Below are 14971 nucleotides of genomic sequence, written 5' to 3'. Positions count from 1 at the left end.
GGTGAAACCCCATTTCTACTAAAAAAAAAAAAAAAAAAAAAGCCAGGGGTGGTGGTGGGCGCCTGTGGTCCCAGCTCCTTGGGAGACTGAGGCAGGAGAATGGCATGAACCTAGGAGGTAGAGTTTGCAGTGAGCCGAGATCATGCCACTGCACTCCAGCCTGGGTGACAGAGTGAGACTCCATCTCAAGAAAAATAAAATAAAAATAAGTAAATAAAACTGAAACATATAAAAAAACTAAGAAGACTGAGTTCAGAAGTTAAACAATTAATGGTCATATAATTAAATTTAGAATGCATTGTGTTCTCACCACACACAGAACACGCACACATACACACACATTGTAACTATATGAGGTGAAGGATATATTAAGTGTTGTCATCACAATGTACTTGTATATCAAAACATCATATTGTACACCTTAAATATATAATTTTGGTCAATTATACCTTAATAAAGCTGGAAAAATGAAATTAGAATGCAATCCTTAGTAACTTAAAACAATAAAAACAGGAATGGAAATCTGATGACAGTTTTTCACAACAGATAGGGAAAAATATACATCTGATTCATGTTAGTCAGGGTAGGTTGACTGCTGTAATAATCAATCCCCAAATCTCAGTGGTTTAGTGCAGTGCAAGGTTATTCCTTCTGTATACATTCTAAGCTGGTGTTTTTGAGAAACTTTACAAGTGTTTCTTCAGGAATCCTGGCTTTTTTCTTGCTGTGGCTTCACAACTCCCTAAGGCCTTGGAATTCTCTGCTGGATTTTCTGCATCCAGCTGAAAGACAGGTGGAGATAAGATCTGAAGAATCATGTGGGAGTGTTTAAGGGACCGGGACTGGAAGTGGTGTGCTTCCAGTCCTGACCATTGTCCATTGGCCAGAACCCAGTCACATGCCTTCTCCGAGTGCAAGGGAAGCTGGCAAATGTGTTTGGAGGGAAAGAAAAGGGATCTACTGGTGAGCAGGCAGGCAGTCTCTGCCACAAAATTTTCAACTGTCTTTTTCAAAGAAGCTTATGTCCTAATGAACTAAAATATTCCCCCAAACATAATTACTGTATTCTTTTGTGTTCACATAATCCACAGAATTTTAATGGTGCCTGGGAGTTTACACTGAATAACAGAATTAATATGTATTTTGTATCTTCTGTAGTCTCTAGCCAAGTTAACAAGTAGAGTCTTTGAGTTTATGTGAAAAAGGGATATGGCATCAAATATAGCCTGAAGGGCTAAGCAAATACAAAATGTAATCATTGAGACAAAAAACATTCAGATAATGGCAAGAATTTCATCAGGACAAGATGGAATTGGAAATTAAACAATGCGTTATTCCAAATAGTGGTATTCACAATTACAGTAAGTTTACAGCTCAAAGCATCATTTAGGGAGTATTTTTTAAAAGATTTACTTGAAGTCCAGTTATACTATTTACATTGGCAATCCATCTTTGACACTTGTTTGTTCTGAAGCTTTGACTTAATGTTTTTCAGAACAGAATCAAATTGGATTGTATAGGAGTTGATATGAGTCAAATAATACTGAAAAAGTACATTTTAAGTTCAAAATTTGCTAACAATACTTTAAATATATACTACTGATAATAATTTAAAATATACATTCAAATGAGGATGAATAAAAGCAAGATAGTGTTTTAGCTTAATTCAGCTGCTTATGTTGTGTTGAAGTTATATTGTTTTTATAGTTATGTGACTATAGAAGGGGGACTAACAACACACACTGATAATTATTTATTCATGGCTAAAGAGGAAAAAGTCAAACTGAAGCAACTGAGATAAAGACAACAAGATTGCTTACAGAAATGTTAAGAACGAGAAGGCATAAGTGATCAGTTGTTACTCTAGAATATGTAGAAATCTAAGGGAAAATAAAGAAACCTTTTATGATAATCAAAAAAGAGAACTGCATAGTTTCTGATGTCAGTAAGAAAATAAGTAGTAACCATTTTTGTTAATAAAATTATTATGGTCATAAAATATTAGCTCCATACGTCCAGTGCTCAACAAAGTGACATTAAAGGTATTATGGAGATGTCCTAAAGGGCTCTGTACCAGTGCTCTGTATAGTGAGGGCATGTTCAGAAATTAGTTTTGGCCTCTAGTGGACAATAAATCTGCCTCAGCTCAATAGTAATCAACCCATAGACAAAGGAAAGTGAAACCCAGATGAGGTAAAACAAAATGCAATAAAGCCCTAGGAATTGTAGGAACTCATCCCTAGGCATTTCCATACCATCCTCTTGACACGGCCTCCCCGGTCCATTCTTCTGCTGGTTATCTTTGCGTATCATGGAAGCCCCTGATTCTAAACTCAACTGACTTTGCTGCATGCTAGATACATAAGCATATTGACACTTCAGACAAGCAAACTATCTCTTCCTATAATCACTATTATTTTTTCTTTTGCTTCTCTTCATTTGTAGAAGGACAAGGAAGCATAAACAGGGAGTGCTGATTAAAAGATAGGTGGACGCTCAGAAATAGACAGACCTTCAGTTAGCTCTAAACAAATTCCTAATTGCTACCTTTCTCCATGGGGTGGGGTGGGAGCAATGGAATGTCTAAGTGAAACATAGAATGTTTAAGTGAAACATAAGCAATGGAACGTATAAGTGAAACTATGCCTATTAAAATTCTAGATTCAGATCAAGGACAAAATTTGTTAGAAACATCCAAAAGAATGTGCCCCTAAACTTCAAATCTGTTCCTATACATGTCTTTCCCATATTATTTCCTACTTGATTTTACTACTAAAAAGGATTTCTATGTTTATTTAGCTAATTAAAGCAATATCTTCTTCTTTTCTTTTCTTTTTTTTTACTATACGTTTTAGGGTACATGTGCACAACGTGCAGGTTTGTTACATATGTATCCATGTGCCATGTTGGTGTGCTGCACCCATTAACTCGTCATTTAACATTAGGTATATCTCCTAATGCTATCCCTCCCCGCTCCCCCCACCCCACAACAGGCCCCAGTGTGTGATGTTCCCCTTCCTGTGTCCATGTGTTCTCATTGTTCAATTCCCACCTATGAGTGAGAATATGCGGTGTTTGGTTTTTTGTCCTTGCAATAGTTTGCTGAGAATGATGGTTTCCAGCTTCATCCATGTCCCTACAAAAGATATGAACTCATCCTTTTTTATGGCTGCATAGTATTCCATGGTGTATATGTGCCACATTTTCTTAATCCAGTCTATCATTGTTGGACATTTGGCTTGGTTCCAAGACTTTGCTATTGTGAATAGTGCTGCAATAAACATACGTGTGCATGTGTCATTATAGCAGCATGATTTATAATCCTTTGGGTATATACCCAGTAATGGGATGGCTGGGTTAAATGGTATTTCTAGTTCTAGATCCCTGAGGAATTGCCACACTGACTTCCTTATTGGAAAACCCATTGTTGAACATACTGAATGCCTGACTTCTATGTTACTACTTTTGTTTTTTAAAGTAGTAATATTACCTATGTATGTGTCTCTAAAGAACATAATTCAGCTTTGTCTTTATTTGAACTTTTTGTAAACTGAATTGCAATATAAATATTCTTTAGTAACTTGCAGTGCTTTGCTCAATGTTGTATCTGTTAAGACATATATCTGTTAAGATCCAGTCATATTATTGAATGAAGCTGTAATTCATCCTGCATTCATTGTTGGATGACACTATTGTGTGTGTGTGTTGTTTTCATTTTTAGTTTCCTAAATATTCACACTTGCCAACATTTTACCTATAGCTCAAATATATTCTTATTATACACATGTTATTCTTGGTATCTCTGAGGTGCTGCAAAAAGAGAATATATAATAAGTATTAAGGGCAGAATTTTTTTCTACTTCATAGATTAGGTTCAAATAAGCCTCTGGAAAGCAGAAACTTGGTAGAACTTGTTCTTCACACTACATGCATACTTGCTGTTTCACAGGCATGCGTGGTACTGTGAGGATGGAGGTGGTGAAGTTTCCTGAGTTGTGAAGAGCATCCTTGAGTTTAGGATCATCTGGATTTCATATGTCATATTCAGGGTCACCTTTGTTGCCTGATAGTGAGTCGTAGGGAGATCTTTATGTTTAAACTTTTGCTGACCTGAGTTCTGATTATCATTGATGATTAGTTGGGTCATCTCTGAACCTTGTGCCCTTTTCATTCCCCATAAATCTGTGTCATCTCAAATGAAGTTTGCCATGTGCCACAAAGTGATAATTAATTTAGCCTTTATAGACTTTAAAACCTATTATTATTTCTCTAATCCTACTCTCAATTTTTATTTTTTATTTTTACTATATATTAAAAAATATAATTGCATATATTTATGGGATACAATGTGATGTTGTAATTTTTTAATGTCATTTAAAAAATCTTGTCCTAGTGTTTATTTTACTTTTCTATACTCTTTCTTTTCTTCCCCAAATAGGACTGAGTAATGAAAGCAAAGTGGCTTTTAGGGCCCAGGTGTTAGGCAACATGAGGCGAGAGATTTCATATTTCCTGTGGCCTCTCATATTTTACATCCGACGTCTCCCAGTCCTTGTGTGACTCACTTAGGCAGTGTCTTACTTCTTTCTGCTCACTGTCCGTTATTTGTTTTTTTGGCAGCAACTTGAGCTGCATTGCTCATATACTGCAGAGATTTTAGCTAGTGTGTGCAGACCTACCAATTAGAATCTATAAAACAAGCCAGTGAACAGTTTTTCAATGTGGCATTAAATTAGAGCTAGTTTTGTGTTTTCTGCGTTTTTTTGTTTTGTTTTTGTTGTTGTTGTTGTTATCATCTACACTATTAGTCTGAAAAATGTACATTGCTGCATAGCCTGTTTTGGTAATTATTATAAATTTTTATTTGACAATCAGTGTTTAAAATGAACATCTCTGGAAAATTATATCTAATTTTCCTTTAGATTATATCTGAAAAGTAGTAGAGAATCTTTCAAAATAGAAGCCTTATTTTGCATATCTTTTTATAAGGTAAAAAAAGTATGTCCCATTAGAATTATAATGGTATATGATCTATATTTATATCAGTCCAATTGATTTCTGAAATTTACCTTTTCTAGTTTTTTAAAACAGAAACATCAACACCAGTAGAAGTCTAAAATTAAATTGAATTGATTTTCACAATCTTGTTTCTCTGGAAACTTTAAAAGTTTCTTTTCCTGGTTTTTGTAAATATACACAAATTTTTAAACCTATTTTAAAGCCATCACTTGCTTTTCCTATACCATTATAGTTCACATTTTTTTTACTATATTATACTGTAAGTATTCTGTGTTATTACATAATTTTAATGTTGTGATTTGTGATATTTAGTAGATGTAACCTAATTTTACTTATTCGTACATTGTTACATTGTTGGATATTTAGGTATTTTGTTTTTAATAGTGACAGGGTGTTGCTCTGTCACCTAGGCTGATGTGCAGTGGCATAATCATAGCTTACTTATGGCAGCTTGGAACTCCTGGGCTCAGTCTTCAAGCCTCAGTCACCTAGTAACTGAGACCATAGGTGTGCACCATCACACCCAACTATTTTATTTTTATTTGTACGTTTTGTAGAGATAGGGTCTCACTATGTTGCTCTGGCTGGTCTTGACCCTAGCTTCAAGTAATCCTCTTGGCTTCCCAAAGTTCCGGGATTATAGGTGTAAGCCACCACATCTAGCCTGATATTTAGCTTTTATAAGAAAATAAAATTTAAATGTAGACATACCATACTTTCATTCTTTTACATTATTTCAATATTATGTTCTAATTTAATAAGTATAAAGTGACATGTTAATTTTAATTTGGTTAATTGGGGGTAGAGAACTTTTATATATGTATTTACCATTTCTATGTCAATTACCTATTCATATGTTTTGCTATTAATCTATTTTGAACTCATTATTGTTTTAACTGATTTAAATATTTTTTGACTAGCACCATTAACTCTTTTTTGTCATACTTTATGGATTATTTTCTGAATGATTTTTTTCACTTTAGTTATTATTTGTGCTACTAGTTTAACATTTTTATAGAGATAATATTTTGTTTTATTCATTTTACTGCTCAAAACTTAGAGAATTCAGACCAGAAACCTAATGATAATTGGTATTATTTTAAGGGAATATTCCTAGGATTTAAAAAATACCGCTAATTTACTTTAATCTGATTAGGATGTTATAACTAACATCCCTAAGTGACACCCTAAGCTCTTTCTTTTCACCCAAAGTTTTCTTCACTCTGTCCTTTCTTTCACCCAATGAAAACATTAATCTGTGATGTAGAAAATGCTTTAGGACTGGAATTTGGCAGATACCTTTCCTTTATTAAAGTGGCCCAACAGCTAATTTCTTAGGAAGTAATAAAGGCCTTTCTTTTTATTTGTGATTTAATATCACCTAGATATATATCTTAGTGTTGGATTTAGTATGTCAGTTTTATTTGGAACCTGAAGAATTCCTTCTATGTCTTCTATCTGATCTTTTGTTGGTTCCAAGGAAGAGTCCTTTACTTGGAGCAGCTTTGAGGATTGGTTCTGATCTATTTCTGTTGTCTTCTTCAAGAACTTTTAGCTTTTACAATATCTTACTTTTACGTGTACCTGCTTTTCTTTCTTTTCTTCATTTATTTTTTCATTTGCTGATTAACTATGAGTTTGCTTTTTATTATAAGCTTTCTGAGGGCCTAAATCTTATTTTTTTCTGAATGGTTTTCCTTTTATCACTGTATACTTGGCAATGTCAATATAAGGATATGAGTTGTTTTGATAGAAACTAAAATAAAATATAAAAGTAAGTATTTTAAAACTTTAAAATAAATAGACATAAGAAAAGGGAAACAGACCTCTTCAGAATAGCAAACACAAAGAGACTCCTGGGACTGGTTTTCTTTTTTTTTTTTTTTTTTTTTTTTTGAGATGGAGTCTCACTCTGTCACCCAGGCTGGAGGGCAATGGCACGATCTTGGCTCACTGCAACTTCCACCTCCCAGGTTCAAGCAGTTCTCCTGCTTCAGCCTCCTGAGTAGCTGGGACTACAGGCTCATGCCACCATGCCCGCCTGTCTAATTTTGTGTATTTTAGTAGAGACAGGGTTTCCCCATGTTGCCCAGGCTGGTCTCGAACCCCTGACCTCAGGCAATCCGCCTGCCTCGGCTTCCCAAATTGCTGGAATTACAGGCATGAGCCACTGCGCCCGGCCAGTTTTCTTTTTTAAATCCCTTTAGTATGGTTCTATCAGTGTTAAAATGACTCATACTTATACATTGAAAATGTCTTATTTTCTCTTTGTTCTTGAAGGATAGTTCTAGTGAGTACACAATTATAAGTTAATACATATTTTGTCACAGTAGTTTGAAGATACTAGATCAAAGATGTATGGCTTTTATTGTTGCTATTAATTATGTTGTCAGTCTAATTGTTCTCTTCTGTTAGTATACATTATACTTCTTTCCTCTGTGAATTCTTGTTGTTTCTTAGGCCTAAAAAACTTTCTTCCTTTATTTTTTCCCATATTGTTTCTTCTCCAGTGGTCTTAGTTTTTTTTTTCTTTTTTTGAACTCTATTTAAAGATACTATATCTTCTTATTCTATTCTCTATGTCTCTTAACCTCTACTTATATATTGCATGCACATCATTTCTCTTTCCTATATTATGGATGATTTCTCTATGTACATTTTCCAGTTTATTGCTTCTCTTTACTTGTAACTGATTTGTTTATTATTTCATTCACTGAGTTTTAAATTTTAATGTTTTTATTTCTTTTTTGGTATTTTTATTTTTCTCAAAGACTTCCTGTCATTCCATTTATACTTATTCTATATTCCATATCAGATAAGTGTAATTAATGTCTGAAGTCTTTGAAGGTCCAATTTTTAAAATTTTTTTATTATTTAACATATTTCAAGTTTACTTGGTCAACTTTTATTATTAACCCATATTTGTCTGAACTTAGTCTATAAGAATTCTGAAAAACTGAACTGAGAGTGTTTTCCTTAAGAGTGGTTTTGTATTTGCATCTTGCAGTTGCCAGAAAAAAAAAAAATTAGCTTCATCTCTCAGCATGCGGTTTCCTTGTGGCAGACCCAATGTAGATATGGCTGGATTTGCAGATTCTTAAAGGTGACTATTAATAATGCTACTGGCCGGGCACGGTGGCTCATGCCTGTAATCCCAGCACCTTGGGAGGCCAAGGCAGGCGGATCACCTGAGGTCAGGAGTTCAAGACCTGCCTGACCAACATGGAGAAATCCTGTCTCTACTAAAAATACAAAATTAGCCAGGCATGGTGGCACATGCCTGTAATCCCAGCTACTCGGGAGACCGAGGCAGGAGAATTGCTTGAACCCCAGGAAGCAGAGGTTGTGGTGAGCTGAGATGGCGCCACTGCACTCCAGCCTGGGCAACAAGAGTGAAATGCCGTCTCTCCAAAAAAAAAAAATTGTGCTACTTACTGGTATTATTATTATTAATTATTGGGGGTTATTTGGGCTGGCACATTAGATCTTTACCAGTCTACATTTCATGAATTCTATAGTCCTTTAGGCTTCATCTTAGAAATGTTAGTCTCTCTCCTACTTAATAAAGGCCAAAATCTTATTTGAAAATTTTGTGCTGGTGGTGCTTTTTGCCAGCAGAGCAACCCCAGCTTATTCTTTTTCTGAAAGTTTATTGTCTGATTTAATGTTATATCTGTTTATATTTTTCTTTTTCTTTTGACCATTGAGACCTCTCCTTCTTTCTTACGAATTCTGCAATACATTAAAATTTGCTGATTTATTTCATGTTAAGATATACTATCAAATTCTGGAAATAAGGCAAAGGTTGGTTGATTGTCTGGTCAGTGACATACTGGGGCTTCATCTAACAGGACAACCTAATTATTACTTAAATTTCTAGGGGAATGTAATTTGGCAGGGCCCTGACCCTGTGAAGTTTCATATTAACCTATAGATCCCTCTATAATATAGATATAAATGATTCTTGTACAGTAGAAAATAAGTCCCTGAAGTTATGGTAAGGGTTTATCATGTAAGATATTAACCAGTTTTGTGTCTAACGTAGTGGTCTAATTCTACTTTTTTTTTTAAATTCAAGATTCAGTTCCTCAAATGCTTTTTACCCTCATTGATGCTATAAATACATCATCGACATGTGTTAATTCTAAATTTGTATGAGAGTAAATGTTTTTAACTTTTGAAAAGTATCCTTTCAGATCATGATAAGCTAGATTGCATTTTGATACCTTTTTTTTTTTTTCCTTGAGACAGAGTCTCACTATGTCGCCCAGGCTAGAGTCCAGTGGCAGGATCTTGGCTCCCTGCAACCTCTGCCTCCTGGGTTCAAGCGATTCTCCTGTCTCAATCTCCCGAGTAGCTGGGAATACAGGCACCTGCCACCACTCCTGGCTAATTTTTTGTATTTTTAATAGAAGCGGGGTTTCACCTTATTAGCCAGGATGGTCTTGGTTTCCTGACCTCATGATCTGCCTGCCTTGGCCTCCCAAATTGCTGGGATTACAGGCGTGAGCCCCAACATTAGCAGAAGTAACTACTGAAGCAAAAATAGTATTATTTTATTTTTTATTGAATTCTAAGTGATAATGGGGACTAGCTGAGTCACTGGCACATAGATTACATTCAATATTTGCTGTAATGAATGAATGAATACGTAACTAATTTCAACTATTATAGCTTTAATTTTGTTTTGTCCTATTCTTTAGAATTATGGCATTTTCAGGAATAATCTCCTCCATTATAGGGAATCTTAACACATCTAATTATTTTTAAAACAACATTTTATGTAATTAATTATAGCAGAAACTTATTCTAAACTATGTATTTTTATAGTATATATATATATATATATATTTTCTATGTGAGTGAGAGCCTTTGAACGTTGTTTCTTTTGACTTTCAGTTGAGATTGAAGCATTTACCTTCACTCTTAAGTGCACTGAAATTTTAAGAATTTTGTAAAACAGCTTTTGTTCAACATCACAGATTGGAGCTGCTCTGTTCTTAGAGGGACAGTGGGATAGCAGGGTCTCTCATTCTTGTTTAGTTAAGATGTGGGTTAGTTCCAGTGGTCATTTCTCTGGATATTTCAGCCACTAATTCCTTGCCTATTGTGTCATCTCTGCTGTGAGAAGCCAGATATATGTTAATAGCTATGGTTGATACTGCTAGATGTTTTGGTTATTTCTAACGTTTTATAGGCATGCTTGTAGCATTTCTGAGAAGAGGGTTTTTGTACTTTCTTATTTTCCAAACTTCCCACAAGTAACATCTAGGGTTGGTTGGTTTGTTTTATTCTTGATTTAAGCAGAGAGTTATTTCTTGGTTTAGACAATACATATTCATTATAGAATAATAGGAAAATAAAGAGGTTGAGACATAATTCTGGATGCTTCAGAAAGTAGGAAACACATTAGTGGCATTACTGCATGAGCCACCAACATTTATGCATGATACCATCTGTCCCTGGGTCTCTGTGTCTCTTTATCCTACTGCCCAGCTTGCTTACAGTGCTGGCCTATTACAGAGGTTGATGGTGCAGTTGTAATAGTTGTGTTTCCTTAATTCAGAGTAGTAATTAGTAATTTTTTAAATCTGGCAAGTGGTTGAACACTTTTTATGGATCCCCTGTGGATTATCAAAGTTTTTATGCCTTAAGAGAAATTGAAATATGATACATTTGGGTATGCAATGGGTTGATAAACAGCACAAGTCACTACATTTTTTGTTTGACGGAGTTTTGCACTATTGCCCAGGCTGGAGTGAAGTGGAATGAGCTTGGCTCACTGCAATCTCCACCTCCTGGGTTCAAGGATTCTCTGCCTTGGCCTCCCAAGTAGCTGGGATTACAGGCGTGCACCACCATGCCCAGCTAATTTTTGTATTTTTAGTAGAGATGGGGTTTCACCATGTTGGCCAGGCTGGTCTCGAACTCCTGACCTCAGGTGATCCACCTGCCTGGCCTCCCAAAGTCACTACATGTATATTTTTAATCTAACTTTGAACAAGTTAACTTACTCGCTTTAAAGTATGGGTCCCTAGTATTTAGTTTGAGACTAAACTTTCTCGTAGTCTCATGGTTAGGATTAAATGATACAATATATGTAAGCAGTAAGTACTGTACATAATGCAAAGTAAATGCTTAATAAATTGTCTTATATTGATATTATTATATTCTCATTTCTTGCTGTTTTATCCTGTAAGTTCTTTATGTTTTACTTGATAAGCATCAAATATATTAGACATTCAAGTTAAAAAAAAAAAAAAGATCTAGGTCTGACTTTGGACCCTACCCCTTACAAGTGACTTTAATGTTCCTGATTCTCAGTTTCTTCACATTAAGAAAAGAAAGGGAATGTTATTATCATTGTTATTGGGATACTTGATGTAGTATACCAACTCTTTTGCCTAAATTCTTAGTTCACATTGTTCCAATAGACATAATCAGTTGGTTTAAGTTTATTTCCTTCATTAGTAGGGCTGTACAAATAGGTATCATAGAAAAAGAATCAGTCCTCATTCTAACATGCATCCATAGACAGTCCTTCCATATAACCAAACTCTATCACTTGTTCTCTTGTTCAGTGATAATTATGTACCTTTGATCTTAACATTTTGTTAAATTTTATTTTACAGAATTCAGTTGTGAACTTGTGGCACTGATCTTTTTTCGTTATTCTCTTATAATTTGATGTATCTGATATTAGCAATGTGTATACATCTTTAAACAAATGTCAGTGACTCAAGGATAAAAATGATTTTTATAAAATCAGAAGGCATATGGTTTCTACAGCCCCCCACATTCTTTTGACCTCACAAAATATTATGTTCTTCTTATTATTTATTTTTGACATTTATTCAAATGCCATCTACTCCCCAATGATAAGGAAGTGAAATTCCATTTATTAAGCAGTTGCCTTTGAGAAGCTGGTCATAAATAGGCACAATTCGCTCTACATACTGACAGATGGCTGTTATTAAAGGTTGTTAGGGAGGGCCCCAGAGCTTTCCAGATTCTCAAAAGAATCACATTAGTGTGAACAAGTCATTTCCCAAATCACAAAGTCTAAGAGAAATCACTGCCTACCCCATCTCCAAGCCCACAGGAGACATGTTTTTAGGAAATACAAGGACCTTTATGAAGGTGCCCACCGTCCCTTCTTGTGGCTTTTGGATTCTTCTGGATATTAATTATCTTTAGCCTAAATCTGGATAAGTGCTTAGCAGGTAGCAAATGTTTTAAATATCTATAATTTTGATTCTTGTTTTCAACAGGTTATAGGAATTTAAATAGATACAACATATATGTGTCTCTATTGCATTTTACTTATATGGGACTCATTGTTATAGCTTAGAGAGTTTATTTGAATCATCTTGATCTACTCACAGTATCTGTCTCTCCGGCTATTGCATAATCTAAAATTTGATTTTTAAGCTTTTGTTCAAATTAATTATTTAAAAAAACATTATAGTAGGGTTAAGTGCTGTGGTATGCTGTTAGAGGAGTGTCTTCAGTTACAATCTATACTCTGTGCATGCAGTTTATTCATCCGCCCTGAAACTCATGTGGGAGAAAGAGCATCATATATTGGCCACTGGCTGGGAATATAAATTCCCTGCTATTGAACAGTACCTCAACCTTCTAAGAGGAGGTCTACCAGTTGGAACTATAAGTACTGAGTGATCAAACAACACTCACTTCTGCTTTTAGTTTTCACTTGATCCCAGTTTTGTTTATACTATGGCTACTTGATGGAGTATTGTTGTGCATACCTAAATTTGTATAGCACCTCTTTCAAATGAGTAGTTCTGGATATACACTTACTTGGTGTCCTACAATCAGGCAGGCACAGTTTATGGCAGGGCTAAATAACATGTGTAAATTTTTATTTTCTATAGAAAATAATGTTTACTTGACAAGAAAGATATGACTTTGTTCTACACCCAGGGTCCCTCCTTTGTGATTTTCTAACTAGAGTAGGCTACAGACTCCATATAATATTCTTATCAACTCCAAGCACATTGGATCTTACTGATCATGATATCTAAAGGACAGAGCTTCTTATTTCCCAACTTAGACCAGCTGGAGATCTTTATATACTACTCTGGCCCCTTCTCAAAGTGTACAGCCTTATGATTTACTTGAAATATGCTTCCAAGTGGTAAACCAAATGGTAATATGTTGTCTCCAGAATTCACAAAAGCCTGTCAAGCATTGTATCGTTTTCTTAGTGATAGTAAATACATACTATAGCAACTTGTTTTTCACTTTAGAGGGACTATTCCTACATGCATTAGACCCATAAACTTCTGAAGAATCCAGGGCTCTACCTAATAAGTGTCAGGGGCAGTGTTGATCCTTCCAGAAAATAACTACTTCTGGAACAACAGCACTGTGTAATTGGGAACACTACCTAATTAACTTTACAATCATTCACGGCTCTTCTCCAAGTTCCTCCTATCTTCTGCACAGTTAATATAGGAAAATTAATTGGGAAAGTGATAAGAATTTCTACCCATTTCATTCATGTTTCAAGACTAATGTGGCACTAAGCTTTGTGAATCCTCTAGGTAAACATATAGGTCAAAATACCTTTGGGAGTGCTACATTTACAGGAATAATTCCCTAAACCACTGGGCAACCAAGGTAGCTGCTACTTCTATTGTGATTAAAAGAACCTACATAGGCCGGGCGTGGTGGCTCACACCTGTAATCCCAGCACTTTGGGAGGCCGTGGCGGGCGGATTACGAGGTTAGGAGATCAAGACCATCCTGGCTAACACGGTGAAACCCCGTCTCTACTAAAAATACAAAAAATTAGCTGGGTGTGGTGGCAGGCGCCTGTAGTCCCAGCTACATTGGGAGGCTGAGGCAGGAGAATGGCGTGAACCCTGGAGGCAGAGCTTGCAGTGAGTGGAGATCCTGCCACTGCACTCCAGCCTGGATGACAGAGGGAGACTCCGTCTAAAAAAAAAAAAAAAAAAAGAATCTACATAATTAGATAACTCTGAAACAGCTGTGGGATGAGCCAGCACTCTGACACCCCAGCTGCTATCTGTAGCAACAAAATGCATGCCCTGTACCTACTTCTTTTCCTTGGTGATGCATTTCTAAATCAAGGGCTCAAATGAGTACTTTTGATTGGCAGAACTCACATGCAAAATCCTAACTGCAGAGTAATCTGGGAAGAATTACTTCTAGTTCTCCAGCTTCTGAAATACAGGAAGATGTGAAAGAAAAAGATTATCATGTATGTTGAGTGTGTCCTCCCATGGTTTGGACCACAGTAGCCTCACATATAATATTGTTGTCAGTCTTGGTTTCCATGTCAGCCTTTCAAAAAAATTCCACTGTATTTACAAAAGGGCAAGTGTCAATTAAAATGTAAGGAAGAATAGAGATTATTTTAATAATATTCATATAATTTTGAACCACATTAATGGTTATATTGTCTTTGTATTAACTTCAGTCATGTCGGGGAGAAACAGTTTATAGATATACTATGGAAGAGCTCTTTATGATGAAATTCTCTTCTCGTCAATGTTTTCCAATAGGATTGTATTAACTCTAGAAAAATATATTTTATTTATAGTATTTAACTTTTCAAGGTTCAGTGAACTAAATTCACGTTATATAGCTGTGAATGCTTTCGTGTTGTCATCCTAAATTATAACATTTCACTTATTGAGCACTTACTAGGTGCCTATCACTATGGTAAGCATTTTTACAATCTAACTTAATAGACATTTCTCTTCAACTCTATAATCCAAGGGTCCCTAGCCACCAGGCCACACAGCAGGAAGTGAGCAGCAGGGGAGCTAGCATTACCTTCTGAACTTCCCCTCCTGTCAGATCAGTTGTGGCATTAGATTCTCATAGGAATGCAAACCCTATTGTGAACTGTGCATGCAAGGGATCTAGGTTGCACACTCCTTATGAGAATCTTATGAGTGAT

At 35.5% G+C, this 14971-nt stretch overlaps 1 protein-coding gene across 2 annotated transcripts in view; it reads left to right on the top strand.

The window, feature by feature from the left end:
- MEI4 (meiotic double-stranded break formation protein 4) overlaps window positions 1–14971 on the top strand; it is a 239635-nt gene that overhangs the window by 141703 nt on the left and 82961 nt on the right. The gene's annotated exons all lie outside the window — the stretch shown is intronic.

This window comes from Nomascus leucogenys, chromosome 3, assembly GCF_006542625.1.
Source record: "Nomascus leucogenys isolate Asia chromosome 3, Asia_NLE_v1, whole genome shotgun sequence".
In the NCBI taxonomy this organism is placed as follows: Eukaryota; Metazoa; Chordata; class Mammalia; order Primates; family Hylobatidae; genus Nomascus; species Nomascus leucogenys.
This window is presented reverse-complemented; position numbering and strand designations above follow the sequence as displayed.